Genomic DNA, 19,315 nt, shown 5'->3' with positions numbered 1-19,315 from the left:
TGTTGCAAGGAATAAAGCCCAAAGCCCAAGATTAAAACAGCAAGACAAAAATCCGTCTTCTACAGGTATACAGAGCCTTAATTCCACAAGATCAAACACTCAGGCATATCTGTTCCTCAGTGCCGCAATGAAACTGTAGCTTAATACCACAAGGAAAGATTAAGCCCAAAGTCATGAGAAAACCAGAAGCCAGGGTTTGGGTTATAGCCGGTGACATAACTAACAGTTCACCCAGCAAACCAAAGGAGGCCTTAGGTGCAAGAACGCCATTTTACACGCAATAGCTGCAGTGAGGTAAGGAGCCAAGTTGCAATGAGCAGCTGTCCCTCACACGGCAGCCTGAATGAGTCCAAACCAGCCTTCTCCATTGCCAAACCAAGATCACGCAACGAGCCCATCCTCACTCGCAACAGCTAGCTATAGGCTTGGTGAAAATAAAACCAAGGGACATCATTGACGAAGGGCTCTCTACAAAGCTCTGCAAGAGGCATCACTGTAGTTTCAGGACGCCTTTAGAAGTTGCAGGACATGAATAATGGCAGAATTTTACATAAATACATTCTCATTCGTCACTACTCTCTTTGTTCCCTTCCCTCATGCATTTGCTCAATTCTTGTTTATAAACTGAATAAAAGGCAAAGCAGGACAGACAAGGGTCCTCAGAGGCAACAGCGGTTCCAGCAGCTGTCCACACACACCCCAGTTAGCACACGCGTCCCACTGGACATCAAACTCCTCTGATCTCGGCAATTTCTGCCAAGCTCTGACCGCACACGTACACATCAAAGTCTCCAGAAAATAAAACACAGAAATGAATTACAGCCTTTATTCCCTCCTACAACTGAGCATACAAAATCAAAAATTGCCTCTTATTGTCCTCAGCTAGCTTTGTAGTTAGCTACTAACTTGGTATTGGGCTAACTTGAATACCTAAAACCTGTGAAAACCTGGATCTTACATCATGTTTTAGCCTTATAAAATAAATGAACCTAGTTTATCATTATTTTATTACTTCATCTTCCTTCCTTTCCCTCGAAGTCTCATAACCTTCCGAGGGGAACAGCCCAACAGTCAGAAGCTTCTGTTTTGTACAAGTGAAGGATGCGTCTTGGGGCAGGGGACCAGAAAAGGCTGTTCTGCCTGCAGGCCACTTTCCGAGCGGGCGGCCAGCAAAGCCCTGCCTGGAAGGCAGAAGGGCTCGTGAAGGTCTTCTGGAGTGGCAGCCGGTTCCTCTAGCGAGCGCACCCCTGAACTCCGGTGCAGGCCACCGGCTTCTGCCGTCCGAGCTTCAGCTACTTCAAATCGGAAAGGACAGATTATCATCCTGCCAAACACAGGCAAGCACCTCCTGAATGAGACTCAAATCTCCCCGCTGGAGTTCTTCACGCTACATCAACCTGGCATCCCAACTCCCCCACACGAATTAGGCAAAGGCCACAAGACACTACACTAATGGCATTTGCAGGGAAGACTCAGCATCTGGATTTTCATGTTTCAGAACTACCGAGCCCAGCTCTGCCTACTCAGCCACAGCCACACTCCCACCGAGGCGAGCCCTGTGCCGTGAGCAGCAGTGCTGAAATCCACCCTGAGCTCCTGCAGCACCAGCTGGCTCTTAACTCCCGCTCCTCCTCCTGTCATGGTGCCAGCTCTGCAGCCCCTTCTCCCCCAACCTTCTCTCTGTAGCCTTCTGGCACAGCATTCTCCTGCCACGTTCCTCAGGGTTTGCCTTGTGGCTCTCTCCCCCCACAGCACCAGAAAACAGCAGGGCAAACAGTTCTGTCCCAGCTCACGGGCTGCCCAGAGCAGCCGTGGCTGCCCCCTCCCTGGCAGGGCTCAAGGCCAGGGTGGACGGGGCTGGGAGCAACCTGCTCTGGTGGAAGGTGTCCCTGCCCATGGCAGAGGGGTGGAACTGGACGGTCTTTGAGGTCCCTCCCAACCCAAACTGCCCTGTGACCATGAAATCCATCCTTCAGAAGTGGTTACAGCCTCAGAGGGCACCAGCACTACGAGGGACACTCGCGCCGCTCCACAGCCACAGCAAACATGGGGAAGAAGATGGAAACACTGAAGAGAGGATTTTGTTAATCCCCAGATGTTACCATCTGACTGAAGATGTGTTTCAGCCTCCTGAGAGACTGCTTAGCCCGAGCTGTCGATTGAAAACACTTAGATACAATTCTCCGATAAAATTTATTCTTAACCAAAACAGTATTTCAGCAGCTCACCAAGAGCCTCCTTTTGTTCTCCCCTTCTGAGGTAGCAATACGAATTTCTTCATTTTTTCTCAACATCTAACTGACAAACGAAAGAGGCACCTACGTTTACATTCCTTGGGCACCAACAGTAAATCACAAGTACTTCAGGAGTCTGCTACGCCAGCACAGCGAGGGGTTGTGTTGGGTTTTTCTTCTTTTAATAAAAAACTGCTGCAGGCAAAAAATGATGAAGGCCTGTCTGTCGTACAAATATGCACGCAAAATTAAGACCTACTTCTAATTATTCCATGCTTCTGAAGTTCCCTAATAAAGAGATGATATCAAGAAGTACTCTGTTTTGATGATCAACTTTATCCTCATCTAGTATCTAGTTAAACAGCCTTCTAATTGATGCCCTACCCCATGCTAAGGACAGAATTTGCACAGCTTCTTTATTTAAATGTTACACTTTTAATTAAATTCAACACACCCAGACACTGAAGAAACTGCAGTGCTTCAAAAAACGCAGGAAAAAGCTAGCCAGAAAAATACACCAAATGCACTGTGAACATAATCGCACAAAAAAGGTCTTTTTTTTTTCTAGGTCAGTCAAAAGCGTATGGAGCTAAACACACGCCAAAGAACGAAACCCCACAGCCTACCAGCTTCACGTTATCTACACGGGCACAGTTATCTCAACATTTTAAACCTGCACTTCGCTCTATCACTAATAATTTAAGAAGATTAACAGTCAAACATTTTCAGTTACTTTACGGAGCTCTGGAGCTGTCTCCCAGGGCAGCAGCAGCACCGATACGGAACCTGGGGGCACTTCTGTGCTTCGCTTTAAAGATTAACCTTTCTGTGTAAGATTTGCCACCTGATGCAAGGATTAAAAAGCCAACGCGCAGCCACTGTTACCCAGGAGAAACAAAGTCACGGGGGCTCCTTAAATGTCGATTTGCCTCTCCTGCAGGGCTCCCCAGACCCTCCGCTCCTCGCCCGCCTGCACTGCCCACCTCAGCAAACAAGGCTTCAATGCCACTTGCACTGTTTGCTACGTGTGGTTTGAGCAGCCGATTATTTTTCTTCTTCCTGGATCACCGCAGTTAAACCCTTCAGAAATAATGACTGTTAACTAGACTATTACCTCAGAAGTGAGGCCCAGGTACTCACCGGGGCACACCAGCAGCATTTTTCAGAAAAGCCCGTCTGTCGCAGCCATTTAGCACGTTGATCTCTGGGTATTTCACTTTTTGCTGCACACGGAGCAAGGCAGTATTGCACAAGACACACCGTTCCGCTCGGACTACTAGATAGCGAAGCCGCAGCGCTCGCACGCTAAGGCTTCCTGTCAGGCTTTACCAGAGCAGCAAGAGCTGTACGTTCCCGATACCCCTCTGTTACCAGTATCACGATGTCCTCCAACGAGCACGAAAACCAACCGCTGGCACTCCTTTAACGGGATGGAAGTTCTAAGCTTCAAAACCACGTCTGGGCCTCTGTCTATGGTTTCTGCACACCGCAGCTTTTACCAGAATATTCTGACACTGCACTGTTCTACCAACCAAAGTTCATGGAAACGAGGCGCAATACAGCTTTCCCGAGCCGTAACAAACCAGTGCCTTAAGACAGGATGCTAAACAGCGCAGGCATTTTGACTTCCTCAGCCTTTCAGGACGTCACAAAGACACAGCCCACACAACATTTACGTGGTTCTACAGTTCAAATAAACATTAAGACACTTCAGAGGAAAAATCTTACATACGACAATGGACCACGAGCCTGTTCTCCCTGCGCAGCACCACCTACACCACGTTTATGGGCTAAGCCTCGTTCGTCAGAAAACATCTTAAAAGGAAAACAACCCTTTGGCAACCTCAGACCCGCCCTGAGGAGTTCGATGGGCTGTACCTGGACAAACAGACATGAAATCTCAGGTGGCTCCTGAAATCACGAACCAGAGTGACGTGCTGACGATGCAGGGCCACGGTTTGCCGCGTATTTAAACCTGTGCTGCTGAACAGGAAAATTGTTTTCCTTTTCCATGCAGTACGAGGGGAAAAAACTTTTAGCTGGATCACTCCCCCGAGCTGGTTCACCGGGGAGCTGCACAACCGCCTGCGCCAGCAGGGAGGGAGGGCAGAGAGGCGAGGAGGGACGGGGATGAGCAGCAAGGAGGGGACAGCACTTCAGCAGCCGTGCCAGCTCAAATGCACGTCAAACTACGGCTTTAAGCACCGACTCGAAGGAGCCGTTCGCACTGTAACCAAACAGCCTTAACCATAACCAAACGGACTAATAAAAGATTCTGTAACAGAAAAGGCGAAGATTTCGAATGACTGAAAAGGGTGACGTTTATTTTTCCAAGTTTAATAAACAATTCTAGGGATTGCATCAACTTTGGGAAAAGAAATGAACATCCACCTTGCATCAGTAAGCACCCTCAATCTCCACAAATACCTCGGAGAACGCAAACTCCGATAGCTGCAGGAAGGGAGCATCACCTCAGCGATCACCTCTGCCTGTCGTAAAACCTCCTCTTCAAGCTCGCTTGGTGTGGCAGCTGAATATGCAGTTACGAGGAGTCATCGTACGGTACCACTTTGCATAAAACGCTCAAAGCCTATTCCAGTAACAATTCCCAAGTCAGAAATTCTGTTTCAAGCCAAGCAACAGAAGTGTTTGCCCCCTGTGGCAAAGACGAGCATTCCCTCCTGCGCCGAGAGCGCTCGCCACCGTAAATCTCACAAGAACCCCCAGCACCTCAACAGGCCTCACAAGCAACTTGGCACGAGTGAAATTCCTTCCAGCTAATTTACAACCCGACTTGTCAAACTACAAAGGCTATAGAAGACGACCAATCCCTTCTAAAGACGGGAGAGCTCTTTCTGCTTTCCACAAATTCTGAAAGCAAGGTGTGGGGTTTTCTCAGCTGGAAAATACCATAGTGACACTTTACATGTTGTTCTTGTGGCTTCTGCATCCGAGTCGCACGATAAAGCACCGAATTAAGAGATGCCCCTCCCGACCGAGCACGCTGGTGCATTTACATGGGCAGCACAGTGCTGTGCGGAGCCCCCAGCTCAGGTTTCGGCAACAGAGACGGCCCGTCAGCCCACACCGAGCTGGAGGCGACGTACGGGGACCCCTTCCAGCTCGGCAGCTCACCCTGCAGCACCAGACAGACACAACTGCAGGGGCCTCAGCTGAACTCCCCCCACCGCTGCACGGAGCCGTCCAAGGAAGGACCAAGAGGCGGCAAGGGAATGGGACCATCCTGGGGAGGCATCAAACAAGAAACACCATTCCAGAGGAACAGCTCGTGGTGCTCAGTCCCTGAAAGCAGGCAGCTCCCGCCGCCTCGGCACTAGGTACAGAAAAAACCAGTATGGGACGACAGGAGCATAAAGAGGGTCTTCTCTCAATCCCACCAGTGCTAGCATCACGAATTAACAAATGTTTTCCCCTCTTATTCAACAGGTAAAACACCACACACCAACTCTTGGCCTAATTGACAGCCCTGACATCGAGCCTGACGAGTCACACACGCACCAAACGCTGGGAACGAGGAATACATTTAGATTCCACACATCTCATCGGACTTCCCCTTGCTTTTTTTAAATACAGCAGATCATCCAGTATGGTTTTTATCCTCTCTGCCCTGCTATGTTCTTGAATCACACACCTCAAAACTGTTCCTAATGCTAACACGCATAATATTTTGCCATTTTCAGGCACAGCATCCATTCCAATAATTACGCTTTCAATGTTATTTTGGCTTATTACCTCACACACAGAGATGAATTTTCACAGACGTTCCATCAACACTGCCTGCTCTTCCCCCACCTCGTTCCCATTAGGCAGCCGGAGTTTAAACCAGCCAATACACATAAATTGTAGTGATCTCCTTCCAGCAAGAATTGCCTTTCATGGATTAAAACTCAAACATGTAGGTCAGCAGAAGACTGATTCTTTTCATCAAGGGCCTTTGAAATCCTCCTGTTTCTCCACACACTAGGTCTGCTGTTCGGTTGTTAGCGACTCAGTAAAGTTTCTGCTCTTCCCAAAGCAACATATTCATGACCGGGGCACAGTCCACCAGCTCTAACAACAAACTGTGATTATGCAACCGTATTTTCCTCCTATGGCAAACGTCTGCTGTGACTCCCAGGTGATCCAGTTTCATTTCACAGCTCCTTGTAAAAACTCAAGCATATATCCAAACCCCAAGTATGCACCAAATATTTTTACTTGCTGGTCTCTTTTAAGACTAAAAATAATTAAATAGTTTCGTTCTTGGGAACTGCACTACCACGTTCCAACATTTTCTTCCAGGTCTTTTAAAAAACTGCACTTAGAAGCTCATTGAGTAACAAATTTCACTCGTGAAAAAATGAAGTGGAAGGGGTGAGCATTTTTTCTGCAAAACACAACCCTCTTCAGCAGTGCTGCCACGTAAAATGGAGGGGTAAAACAGGACCAAGGAAGCCACGGACACACGGGATGAAAGCTGCCGCGCTGACAGCACTACAGATACCAACACCAAGAGCTCACAACAGTTATTTTACAGGGACCACGGCTGGCTAAGAACAAGGATGACCGAAGTCACAGGAAAAACAGAAGTAATGAAGCGAGCTGCCTGTTTTGTAAGAGGAAACAGTGGGTACAGTGTTCTGGCACTGCATCCCTAACGCATTACGCACCTTTCTGCAAAATCTGGCATCCTCAAGCCCCTTCATATTTCTGTAAACTACTTTGCTCCTCCGTCCCCGAGTCTTCACAGAACTCAGACACACGTAGCAGCCTCTAGGACTGGCCACAATTAAATTGTCTTTAGAGAAAGCACAAGGAAAACACTCAATATCGACATTTACTAAAGCAGAGCTAAACTTCTTTTCAGCTTAGGATCCTCTTCACGCCAAGCACTGAAGCAACACAGAGAAATCCCACCTCCTGCACCACGGAGCTTACGGCTATTTGTGACCCAAACCAGGCAGACGATCACTCCTCGGGCTAGTGTCTTTGCATCTCAAACAGAATCGGGAAAACCAGCTGGGCTGGTTACATATGTGTCAAAAACTTAAGTTTGTTTTATTGTATTCATCTTAACTAACTAACTATGTGAGTCTGAATCACTTACAGACCCTGCTTTCAACCTCAAACTCAGCAGTCTGCTGTGAAAGGGGAAGAAGATCCACCAAGCAGAGCCAAGGGCACAGCACATTGCCAAACACACCCTGTGCCTCATTCACCTCCCACCTCATCGAGGGCGAGAAGGCAACCGTGCTGACCTGAGGAGGTCCCCATCAGAGTCTGCCCGGGGAGCGGAGTCTTCTGCAACAGGATCCCTCTCACCTAACGTGTAGATATTTATACTACAGATGACTAATTTGAATTAGTCACCCAGACTCCCTTCTCAGTAGAGAGAAATGAGCACTTCTACAGCAAAACTCAGCTCTATTTTAGACTTCTGCATCAAAAGAAAATAAGCATCTATTTCTCTCCATTGACTAAAAAAGGACTCCTAAATGGTTACCTCAGAAGCAGGCATTTACAGCACAGATGTGTGAGCTTCGGTGAGAGGTCTCCAGCCCCTTGAAAGGGAAGGCAGAGTCTGAAACACAGTGTTGGGGGGGAAGGCTTAGAAAGTCATGGGAGAAAAAAAAAGATAAAAGAAAACTTAGGATATACCATGGACAATGAAATGTCAAAAAATAATATAGTAAAGGACTGGGAGAGTGAAGAAGTAGTAAAAAACAACTGAGCACTAAGAAAAACAATCTTCCATATTTAAAAAAAAAGACAACATGCAACAGAACTAAGCTGAAATCCACCATTTAGTATTTTCTAGTCAGAGTGCTGTTTGAGCATCTGTGGGCCATTAATCGGGTATTCTGGCCCAGGAGCTGAGGTGCTGGGACCCTGCGGATGGGCTGGATGTTCCGTTCCCTGGGCTTAGCTCGATTTAATCTAACACGGAATCGCGGCTTTCGGTACCACCGCTGCAGCCCCGCTATTTCCAACCCCTTCACGTTTCAGCTGCCCGGCCGACGTTCCAGCAGCGGCGCCCGCCTGCTCCTGCCGTGCCCGTTGAGGAGAACAAACCAGCAGAACTCGAGCAGGGGAAGGGAGGCAGTCTGCTGACGGACCGGCTCCCGCCCTGCAGCGCAGGGGGACAAGCCAGGAACACGCTGCACCGCAAACTCAGATTAGTTAAACCGAACCGCACCCTGCTCAAACCCAGGCGGCCAGAGACCTGCTCTTTTCCCTCTTCTCCTTCCTGGGTCAGGGCACGCGTTCGTTCCTGCGCCCTCCCTCGCGTCACCGCTGTTTATGCAACCCCGCATCGAGCTGGTCGAGGGAGCTGACCCAGCTGAGAATGACTCCCTCCAAGAGGGGCAGGCTGCCAGCCCGCTGGGCGCTCCCCGCAGACGTTAATGCCCACGCGTGGCAACCCGGACCCGGGCCCACTGGTGTCGCTGGGGAAGTGCGCCCTTAGTCCTCCAGCTCGGGGAGGCGGGATACAGTTTTCAATCTGTTAGCTTACAGTCTCAATTATCCTTCCAAAAAAAACCCCAAACAAATCTCTCTCAACATAAAAGAACTACATTAATGGCGTGTTAGAGGATCTTGCGAAGGAAGAAAATGAAAAGTAAACAGCTAAAGAAACACAACCTTTCCCATCCCACCCCGCTGCACGTGCAAATCAGAAGCTGAAACGATCAGTGGGTTTTGCAGGACTCCAGGGAATCAAAAGAAAGGAAGCAACTGCTACGCAGAAGAGAATCCAAGTGGCTCATCACAACAAGCCAAGGCATACCCATCACGAGCTTTCTCAGCGACCATAGCTGAGTCTACCACAGCAAAATCAAAGACAAAACTGAAACTGAAATATCTTGTGTTCAGTTCCCTTCTTCCTTCCCTGTAGGTTGCAGCAAGAAAGACCATCTCCACCACTGCAGTCTCTGCATTTGTTGTCCTTCTCCCAGCAAGCGGTGCCAGTCTCTGCTTTGCTGCTATTGCTCCCAATTCTGCCAAACAAAATCAGAATCAAAGTGACTTAATAGTTATCAGTGTCACTGCAGGCCACGACGCTCTGACTAGCAGCAAACTGCAGAACTGAAATAAAACTAGAAAAAATAAAAAGGCAACTAGCACAGGCATACTGGAGAGAGCAGCAGAGACCTCTCCCAGCTGAACACAAACCTGGAATTCATGTTGTCGGGACGTTTGGGAAGCTTGCTTTGCCAACCAGGCAGCTTGCCTACCGTGCCACCTACCAGACAAACGCTGGTGACAGCTTCTCGTTCTGCCTAGGCAAGGAAACCGCTCTGAGCTCTGCCTCTTCGGCTCAAGTAACTTCTTGAACTTTGCCATTTAACCATCACGTTCTTTCCTCACGCCTTCCGCTTTCCCCTTCTGTCCAGATCAGATTGTGTCCTTCAGCACCCGACACTGCCACGGGGGGGTAAGAAACAGGGGACGTGGGACGCAGCGACGCCCAGCGGCACCGCTTCGGGGCCAGGCTGCCCCTGCACCGTCCCCACGCACGGCCGCTGCCCCGCAGAGCCCAGCCCTGGCGCGGGGAGGGAAGGGCAGACGCGAGGGAAGAGCAGAGGGAAAGCGAGCGGCAGGCACGGCCCGAGGGCTGCGCAGCCTCCACGCTCAGGCTGGCGAGGCTGACTTCCTTCTTCCGACACGACGCTCTCCTCGGGTCACCCCACTCTTGCTGACACCCCGCTTTCCAAAGCCCGGAGCCACGCGGCGGTTCGTCTGAAGTGATCCCTGCCAAAGCTGACCATTTTAGTTCGGCTTTAGGCATCGCTACGTACCCAGTTATTGAAACCACTTGCACCGTCTCCGCTGCCTCTAGGACTAAACGGCATTATTAAGCAAGAAGAGAGAACGTCACTGTTAATTCAGCTACCGATGTCAAACTTCCCATCTGCAGATCTGAACACCGTGTACGCGATGCGTGTGGCATTCAAATTCCACCAAAACCCGAGCTTTTTCAGTCTTGAGATTTTTTTTTTTTTTTTAACCTCGGCTATGAAAGCTTCATTTCCCAAGATAACTAATATTTATTTGCCCGAGTTTCGCCCCATACCAGGGTTAACAGGCAGGTAAAAATAGCCAAGGCATGTAATAACAATGTCAATATTGGCTATTGCCCTGCTGACTGTTTTAGCAGACCAAAACAAGGAGCAGGGAAGTCCATCGCAGGGGGAGGGGAGGATGGTGGGAGGAACACAGGCGGCGAGAGGAGAAGAGCACAATTAAAGAAACAAGCGCCCTAGAAACATAGCAGCGGCCAGAAAAGACAACATACTTCTGCTTCTAATAATATTGAATCAAAGACGACACTTAAGTTCCTTTGTTGCTACTATTGGTCACACAGAGGCCACATTCTTTCCCTGATCCTTATATAAACCCACTGACATCTGTAGATTTTCCGTGAAAAAGAGGTAACAAACAGTCAAACCGATTCCCCAGCCCGTAAAACGTAATTAAGAACAGAGCTGTGTTACCCTATAAATAGGGCTAAGAGTAAAAGACTGCTGCTCTGAACTGTGGCTCCATATTTGACTGCTCAGACGGAGAGCTGACATCATTCATTAACACAGTCTATTAACTCTGCTCTCTGCAATTAGTTTTTTGGTAATTTTGCATCTAGCAAACAAGACCTCCCACAAATATGCCTCCCTGTGAAGTTCTCAAAAGTTCTGTCAACCGCTCAGCTCCTGCTTTGCTCGCAACTTGCCGAGCCTCTCCCGTGTCATTTACACCCAAGTTTCCCAGTTATTCTTGTCATTCCACTATTGTTTCAGAAACATTTACTATAACAAGAGACTCCTCCAGTTCTTGGCATTCCAGTTTTATGGCTGAGCTTATTACCCCGCTCCAGCGACTGCCCTTCAGGCACTAACACTTCAGGCTCCAAGCCACTGGGTTAAGAAAACATACGACCTGGTTACGTACATGGAGTCGTTCTCCCCAACATATAATCTACAGCTTTCACACTTGCACTGCTACACCCCTTGTTGTCAGGAACACAGAGGCAGAAAGCTCACCCTGCCGCCCCTGCCCCCAGCTCTCCCCAAACGTGACGCCCGTCTCGGCTGAAACGCCTCTACCGCTGATGCCCTGCTGCCTCTCAGGGGAGAAAGCGGTTTTGGTTTCCCTCTGACACCCCACCCGACAGCCGACAACACGCAGGGGAGCACACGGATGAGGCCTGCCTTCCCTCCCCAGAGCACGGAAACCCACCGCCAGCTACGCCTGGGATACCCCCCGACCGACAGGAGGGGAAGCGTAGCCAAGGGATTCCTCCTCCCAGCTCAGGATCGCGCTATCTGGGGACAGCGAGAGTTCACTTTTCACTTCGCTCCAGCTGACTCCCAGTCCAACCAGCAAACCGTGAGCCACTGGTGGGGGGAGGCCCCACTCGGAAGCACCGCAGGCCCGTGACAGCCCCACCGCACCCCTCCGTGGTAGGGGGGCTGCCAGGGCTTTAGCCTTCCCCCGCCGGGAAGCACCACGGAACAGGCTATGCCGCTCGTCACAGCGGCCTGCAGCTTTCTAAAAATAAGTTAAGCCCACAGACCGAGGATGTTTGCTACTAGGGGTAAAAAAAACCAAAACATGGGCTCTTCAGGACAGTTTTCTTTTATTATTCGGTTCTGACAGTCCTCGGTTGCTGAACTACGAAACTCAACCTGTCCCTCCTACAACACAACCAAGGTCTCATCGAATACCGGGTTCGGAAGGAGGACGCTCCGGTGCTCCCCGTCATCCCCAAAACAAACACTCTCTCGCAGTCGGAGGTTTGCAGGATCCTCCCCAAACCCCAGCGCTGTTTTCTGCACCACCTGTCCGACACCGTCCTGCTACAGACCCAGCTCTCCCCAGAAAGCTGCTGCGGCACCACAAATTCTCCACAATTTCTAGACGGGACGTCGTCCCAGGCCCCTGGATTTGCAGTGCGATACAAGGAAAGTGCAAAAGTCACCAGAAATGTCTGTATATCAAATACATGAAAACCAAAGCAAGCCTTTTATTTCAAAACATTTTGTTCTTATCCAGTCCTCAGTCACCCCCCGAGCAAACGTTTATTGGTATCACTCAGACCAGCACAGATCATTATGTGCTCCTATTCCAGAATTTAACTTTGCTTACCATGATATCACCATGGGTTGCTATGGAAATTGCTATACTACCATCCGCCGGATTTTTTTACCACTGAAGTATTCTGCCAGACTGCTTTTAAGTGTCAGAGTAATAATCATAAATGTTTATTCTCCCATTATTCTTAAAATGGTGCTTTAAACCAAAAATCTGCTAGTAAGTGATTACGCGCTTGGCTTCAGACATATCGTTCTGGACACGACTGGAACCACAACTTTCTCCTTTGTTTTTTGAGAGTGAAAATAAAAGTACATTAGGGAAACAAGCTTCAGTTTTTAAAACGTTAATTTTTAAGTGGGAGATCAAGATATGAAAAATACCTCAGGTCCCTCCAAGTTCTCTCAGTTTCTCTTTTTCACTTCCTAGTTTGTTTTTTTTCTGACTAGTGCAAAACAAGGCCTTCGAATTAGCTGGTCCTCGTCAGACTTGTCAAGAAGTCGTCTTTCTGCACGATTACGTGCCGTAGCAATTCCATTTGTGGCTACAACTCCCACCTCGGTCTCTATGCATTAATAACGCCAGCACGGTGACATTTATTTTCACACCCTGCACGGGCGAAGCCGGCAGGGTCCCTCGCTCAGGCGCCGGGCCCTGCGCGCCCCAAGTCAGCAGGTCCCCGGGAGCCTGACCCTCGCCTCTGACCTTGCCAACGCCACCACCTCTCCCAACAGCTCCGGCAACCGGCCACTGCCCAGGCGTGAGTCACCAACACCTGGGTCCCATCACCCATCCCCACCAGGTCGACAACACCACCCCCTCCCCAAAAAAAAAGGAAAAAAAAACACGAAAAAGCAAACTCCGACACGCGCACAAAGTCCGATTTAGCCCAGATGTGGCACGGAACCACACGGTGGGATTGTGGCACGGCCGGGGGCAAAGACTGAAAAACGGAGCTGCGAGCTGCTGGAGGGGCGGCGCAGCCAGCACCGGCGGGGCTACGGGCTGTTTAAAAAAAACCCAAAAAAACAGCGAAAAACAAACCAGGGGCAGCTGGACGCGGCCCTGCAGCCCAGGCAGCACTACGGGACCGGTGACCAGCTCCTCCCGGCGGTGTCGGGGGTGAGAAGGGGGTGTCGCTGCGGCCGAGGAGGCCGAAGCGGAGGCGGCGGTGGGGGAAGGAGGCGGCGGAGGCGGCGGGGCCGGCGGGGCCGGTGGGGCGGCAGGCCGCGCACCGCCTCCGCGGCCCGCCGGGCCCGGCGCAGGAAGGGCGGAAGCAACCGACGGCGGGGCGCAGCCCGCGGCCCGGCCCGACCAGCCCGTGCCCCGGCGCGGCGGCAAGAGCGAGCGGCGGTGACAGCTCGGAGGAGGCGGCGGCGGCGGCGCGGGCGGCGGGCCCGTCCGCGGGTCTCACCTGCTGGGGGTCCGGGCCTGCCCTCCGCCCGGCGGCGAGGCCGCTGGCGCTCTGCCTGGCTGCGAGGGCCGGCGGCCCGGCGGGCATGGGCCGCGGCCGAGGCGGGGCGCGGCGGCCGGGGCTGCGCTGACAGCGGGCGGCGAGGCGGCGGGCGGCGGGCGCTCCGGCTGCCTCCAAAATGGCGGCGGCCCCGCTGCTGCCCAGAGCCGCGCGCGGGGGAGGGCGGGAGGGTGGGGCCGCGCGGCGGGGGCGGGGCCTGGGCGGGGGATGGGGGGCGCGGCAAGGCGGCGTGGAAACATGGGGTGGGCGGGGCGACGGCCGGGGGTGGGCGGGGCGGCGGGACGGGGGTGGGCGGGGCGGCGGGACGGGGACGGGGACGGGGCTCGGTCCCGGTCCCGGTGGGGGCGGCCCCAGGGTCGGGGACGGGGCTGAGGGCGAGGGGCCAGGCCACAGCCCGCGACAGGCCCCGGGCCCCCGGCGTGGGCGAGCTGCGGCCCCCGGCGTGGCTGTGGGCGGGCAAGCGGTGGCCCATGGCTTCGAGGGGGGGCGCAGGCCCGGGCCGGGAGGAGGGCAGGACCCCGGGGTTGGGGCGGGGGGGGGGGGACAGCGGGAGCCCTTCTGTGGCCACCGCCTTCAAGTAAAGAAGCGGCTGGAGCGGGAAGGCCTGTTCCCCAACCCAGTACTGGGGGGGGCCGCCCTGGAGTCACTGGGAGCAGCTGGGAGGAAGGGGGTGACTCCAGAGATGGGCACTGTAGTGGGGCTGGGGGAGGGGTTAACGTTGGGGTGACTCCATCCACTGTGTCAGGGGAGGTGGGGATGAGTGTGGAGGGGAAGGGAGGGAAGGTGATGGGGGAAAAAAGGGGAGAAATAGGAAAAAGGGACAAAACGGTGCTGGGCGGAGAGAGAGAGAGACCTCTCGTCAGGCCCGCTCGCCGCGTGACGTAGATGTCAGTGTTGCCTTGCCCAGATTCCTACGGGAATAAACTGCTTCCCAAGTGCCAGCATCATGCAGGAACCCAACAGGAACCGACCCAGTTCTTCCCTTCCTTCCAAAGTGAATTCCTGCCATCAGATTTGCTGCCACGTCTCCTGGTCCCCGCTGGTCTCGGGCCTTGACCCTGCAAATATTAATGCACGTGGTTAAAATTTAACACCGTCTGCTGCAGAACCTACGGCCAGGTCTGCTGTGGAAGCGCCCGCGGGAGCAGCCGTGGTGGCAAACATGCCCGGGGGGCGGGGGTGGTAACAAGGGAAAATGGGGATTTTGCCAGCAAAGCATGTGAAAAAATAAACAGTTTCATACTGCCCTGTTTACCCTGTTGGGTAATGAAATGCCACCAAAAATTTCACCCGTGACTAAGTGGGCAAAATGGCTAGTTTGTGCCTGTTTTCTCACCACGAGGGCCTGAAGACAAGGGCTGCCAGGGTTTGCCTGGTACCCAGTTTGGTAATTAACACCCTGCTGGCCGTTAAAAGGGAAAAAACCAGCACAAGCTCAGAAGTTTTCATCTCTCCATTTTGTCTATTGGAGGGTCACGCGCTTACAAAGCATTTTTTGAGGCCTGTTGTGGCTTTCGGAGCACGACGACGGCCACCCAAGCGAATTCCCAAGCCCTCCAGCCATCCCCCGAGCATACTCATTCCCCCACGCAGCGCAGGGGGGCCGGGGCTGCAGACCCTGCCTTCTCCGCCCGATTTCTACAGCACCAACCTCGGAACAGCTTCCTCCTTCCCTCCCCCGGCTCTACAAAACGCACCAGAACAGCGTAACCAGCCGGGCTTGGCAGCGAGCACGGGCTGGGGCCGCCAGCTCAGCGCTCCCCGGCCAGGACTCAGGCAGGTCCAGGAACAGGGAGAGCTCCTTACGCGGGAAAATAACCCACGGGCCCGGGCCCCCGGGTGTTTTATGAGGGCAGCCGCGTTCTGCCGCCAACGAGCTGTCGGTCTCTTCTGTGGCTGCTCGTGCTGACATGCAGGTGCTGAATACAGGTATGACCTCGTTCCTGTTCCAACAGATACAAAAATCAGTGCTTCCCTGCTTGTGCACGCACGAAAATACAGTAATTTTGGGTTTCGCATCCTTTGCCGTTGTTAAAATCCGCACCGGGGTGTAAGTAACGAAAAATATTATCATGTTGTTGTCCTCTCGACAGTGTTTCAGCTTTCCTAAACAGGAAGAAGCCGATCATTTAGTGTCCTTCCTCCAAGCGTTTTAGCATTTCCAGGGCAATTGTTTATTGAAATTCATGCTGTCCGTATTCAGCGCTCTTGAAAACACGCACCTTGAATCATCTTACGGTTATTTAGTTTCTAATACAGCAAAAATACACTCAGGAAAGGACTACCTCTGTCACAGATTTATAGTAAAATTCCGAAGGATTTTTACCATTTTATACTAAACTAGTCCAGTGATCTCGCCCAAAACGTCCGTTTACTTTTAAACCCCAATGCCTGTGAGTAAGAAACAGCTCTGCTCTCCCCGGGGTGTGCTCTACCAGCCTGCTATCCCCGCCGATGGCTTCACAAGCCACACGGAATGGACAGGAGGGAGGAGCAAGGTCCAACAGCGCCAGCTCTGCTGCAAGAACAGGAACTCAAGCGCTGGGATGAGCCGCTCTTCTGACCAGTGACCTCAGTTCTCCCCGTCTCGGAGACAGATGAAGCAGCTGAGTCCGCCGGCCATTGTGCCGTGTCAAAACGCCTTGCAGAGCAGCAGCTCGGCGGCAAGCTCTCCACGACAGCAAAGCTGTCCCCGTGCCAGCTGCGATGTCACTCAGCAGACCATTGACGCCAGCGACAATGGGTAGGGACGATCGAGAAACAACCCAGACTGTGTGAGCACGCGACATAGGAAACTCACTCTCGCAGGTGGCCAAACGGGCGCTCGAAGGGCTCGGGAAGAGCTCGCCCCGCTCCTCCCGACGAGGACATTTCCTTACCCGCCCTCTGGCACACCCCGACCGAAAGCCATGGCTTCAGCCCAGCGCCGCGGCCGGTCCCGGGGCGGTTAGCCCTGCGTCCGTCAGGCTCGCGCCCCGGGTACGGGCGTCCAGAATCGCGTCCTCGTCCTGGAGGCGAACGTTCAGGCTCGGGACTGCACGGCCGGCGAGCACCGTCTCACTCCTTTCCTACACGTGGAGCAGGTGCTTCACAACCGGAGCTACGTCGGTAACGCACCCCTCTGAGCTCGAAAAGCCGCCGCTCTTTCACGCAAACAACCGATTTACACGTCAAGCAGTCGGGACATACGAAGTCGTGCTGGGTTGTGTGACTTGCTGGACGACTAGCTAGCGAGGGTTGGTTTGTTTCTTTGAACCCTGTTCTAAGGAAGTTTTGAGTCTGAGTATTTGAAGTTCAGTGAAAAAGCATAAAACCCAGAGGTTTTGTCAGAAATCCAAGGATTCGGGCAGGGTATGGATACCGGTGCCTTCAGACCCTCCGCGCAACGAGCCTTTCGGGTGTCAGCCCCTGAGCGCAGCTCTCCCACCCTGGAACCGGTGGAACGAACCTGAGCCGTGCTGAGATTCACACCTAGAGCGGGATGAGGCAGACGGGCTGCTGGGAGGCTGCGCGGCCAGAAATAGGATGGGCAAGAACGCCGGGCTCTATTCTTGGCGTAGAAGCGCAGCCCGATCTAGTGCCTCGCACGGACGCTGTATCAGGATCGCCGCGCTTTTGCCATTAATCCTGAGAAACACCGAAGGGAGGAGGGGCAGAGCCTTAGTTCGTCCTTCTGGAGTCATCATCTCTTTTCCTAAATATAATTTGCGTTGGGTTTTCCAAACACCACGAATTACATTTGGCTGCCTTTTGGGGCGAGTTATAAGGCCTTGTTCAAACAACAAAGCTCTGAAGCGCGCAGAACATAAACAGCAGTCAGAAGCGAGGCTGGCGAGCTGACATTTCTTGGCTTACAGCAGATTGCACGTTCCTCTAGTCTGCAGGGTATTTATGTTTCTCCTTTTGTCTGGGGAGTATTATCCTGACTGGCAATGCAAGAGCAAAGGCAGACAAACTGAAGCTTGAATGCAAAATATCCTGCAAAATCTGGTAAGCCGGTTGCTCCTGAGAGCTCTGATGCAAAAGATAATTATAGATGAAAGTGTAGCAACCGCTGCGGTTGGGGTTGCGAAATGTTCTATTTACTCAGGTTGCTTAGGAGCCGTGCAGAAACGACACGCCGGCCCCGCGCAGCGCAGGATCTCCGGCGAGGCCGGGGCTTTGGAGAGGATCAGATCTGCAGCGCCCTCGAGCTCTGCAGAACCTTTATTGCCCAAATATGGTCCAGGCGCGTAGAGGTGCTCGGGAGGCTGGAGCCCGCGGGCCCGTGATGAGCTGCTCCGTAGAGACCGAAGGCGCAGAAGGCCCAGCCCTCCACGCCGAGCAGACGAAACGCTTCTCTCACCGAAAAGGCCACTTTGCAGCTTTCCCTGCAGAAGCCCGGAGCAGCACGGGCCCAGCGCCCTGGCGAGAGGGCTGCCGAGCCACATACCCCCCCGGGCTGGAAGCCTGCCCTGGTCGTGCTTCAAGACGAGCCGAGGGAATCAATTATAAAAGCTCTTGTGTTTAGACAACATTAAAGCAAAACCACTCCGGGGCACGACCTCGGCTTGTGTGAAGTGTCGGGAGCGATCACAGCGCCAGGCCTTCCCTCAGGTACCCCGGGCGCCCACACAGCAGCTACACCCACTCGGAAAGCGCTTTCCGAACAGCAGCGCCGCGCGGTAGGACCACGGGGAGGCTAACGACGGCGTGGCACCACCACACCGCGTGCTACCCAGCGGCATCCCCTTGTCTTTTCCCTTTTTCCCCTCCATTTTGGTCACCTTGACGGGCTGGTTCTCATGCTGAAGCCACACGCTGCCCTTGCCCAGGCCGTAGTGCACCTTGCCGAGCGCAGCCCATTAGGAGGGCGCCGCGGTGCCGCACCACGGCAGATACCGAATCGTAGCGTCGGCTGTCGAGTGCTGTCGGTTCTGGTCTAGCACAGGCTCTCCGCAGGCCGTATCGAGAGGTTTTGTTACGATCTGCCGCGTCGCTGGTTTGGCATGAACGTCCCGTCCAGCCCCAGAGCTGCCACGAGGAGAACGAGCTCCTCCGTCTCCCTGCTCCAGAGGACTTTCTTCCTCAGCCAGTGTTGCCACCGTGATCGTACGAAGCGCTGGTGGGGTCTCTGCAGAAGCCCAGCATTCCAGACACATCTGCTTCGGTCCTTCTTGCCCTCTCAGCAAATCCTCATGCATTTTTCTTCCTTGCTAAACATGTAGGACAAGTTATCAAAGAAAACAAAACCCCACCAAGCTTACAGCTGATTCTGTCCAGAAAAGGGCATGATGAAAATAGAAGAAAAATAACCTGAATAAAAAATTCTGGACATTTTTGGCCCCGTAATCCTTTGTCCCATAACAAAAATCACGTCTAATCTTATTCCAAGGGGTGTCTCAGTCTGTTTCACTGCAGCCACACGTACATGACTGGCCAGCCAAGCAGAAGAAAATTCACTGTGAATCAAAAGGGTGATGCAAGCGCTCATAACATCTGAGAAGTATAAAAATGATAGCTGGAAGACTTAAATATT

General features: G+C 52.7%; 1 protein-coding gene across 2 annotated transcripts in view; it reads right to left on the bottom strand.

Moving 5' to 3' along the window:
* The window catches only part of PPP6R2 (protein phosphatase 6 regulatory subunit 2), a 101,407-nt gene extending 87,634 nt beyond the window's left edge, over positions 1-13,773 (bottom strand). For both annotated transcript variants that reach the window (XM_086481197.1, XM_086481189.1), the window contains exon 1: positions 13,738-13,773. The gene's annotated coding sequence lies outside the window, so the exon portion shown is untranslated. The remainder of the gene's footprint in view (positions 1-13,737) is intronic.
* Positions 13,774-19,315: the final 5,542 nt, after the last annotated feature.

Source organism: Leptosomus discolor, chromosome 1 (assembly GCF_034619465.1).
Source record: "Leptosomus discolor isolate bLepDis1 chromosome 1, bLepDis1.hap2, whole genome shotgun sequence".
NCBI lineage: Eukaryota > Metazoa > Chordata > Aves > Leptosomiformes > Leptosomidae > Leptosomus > Leptosomus discolor.
Note: the sequence above shows the minus strand (reverse complement) of the source record. Positions and strands in the feature narration are given on the sequence as shown.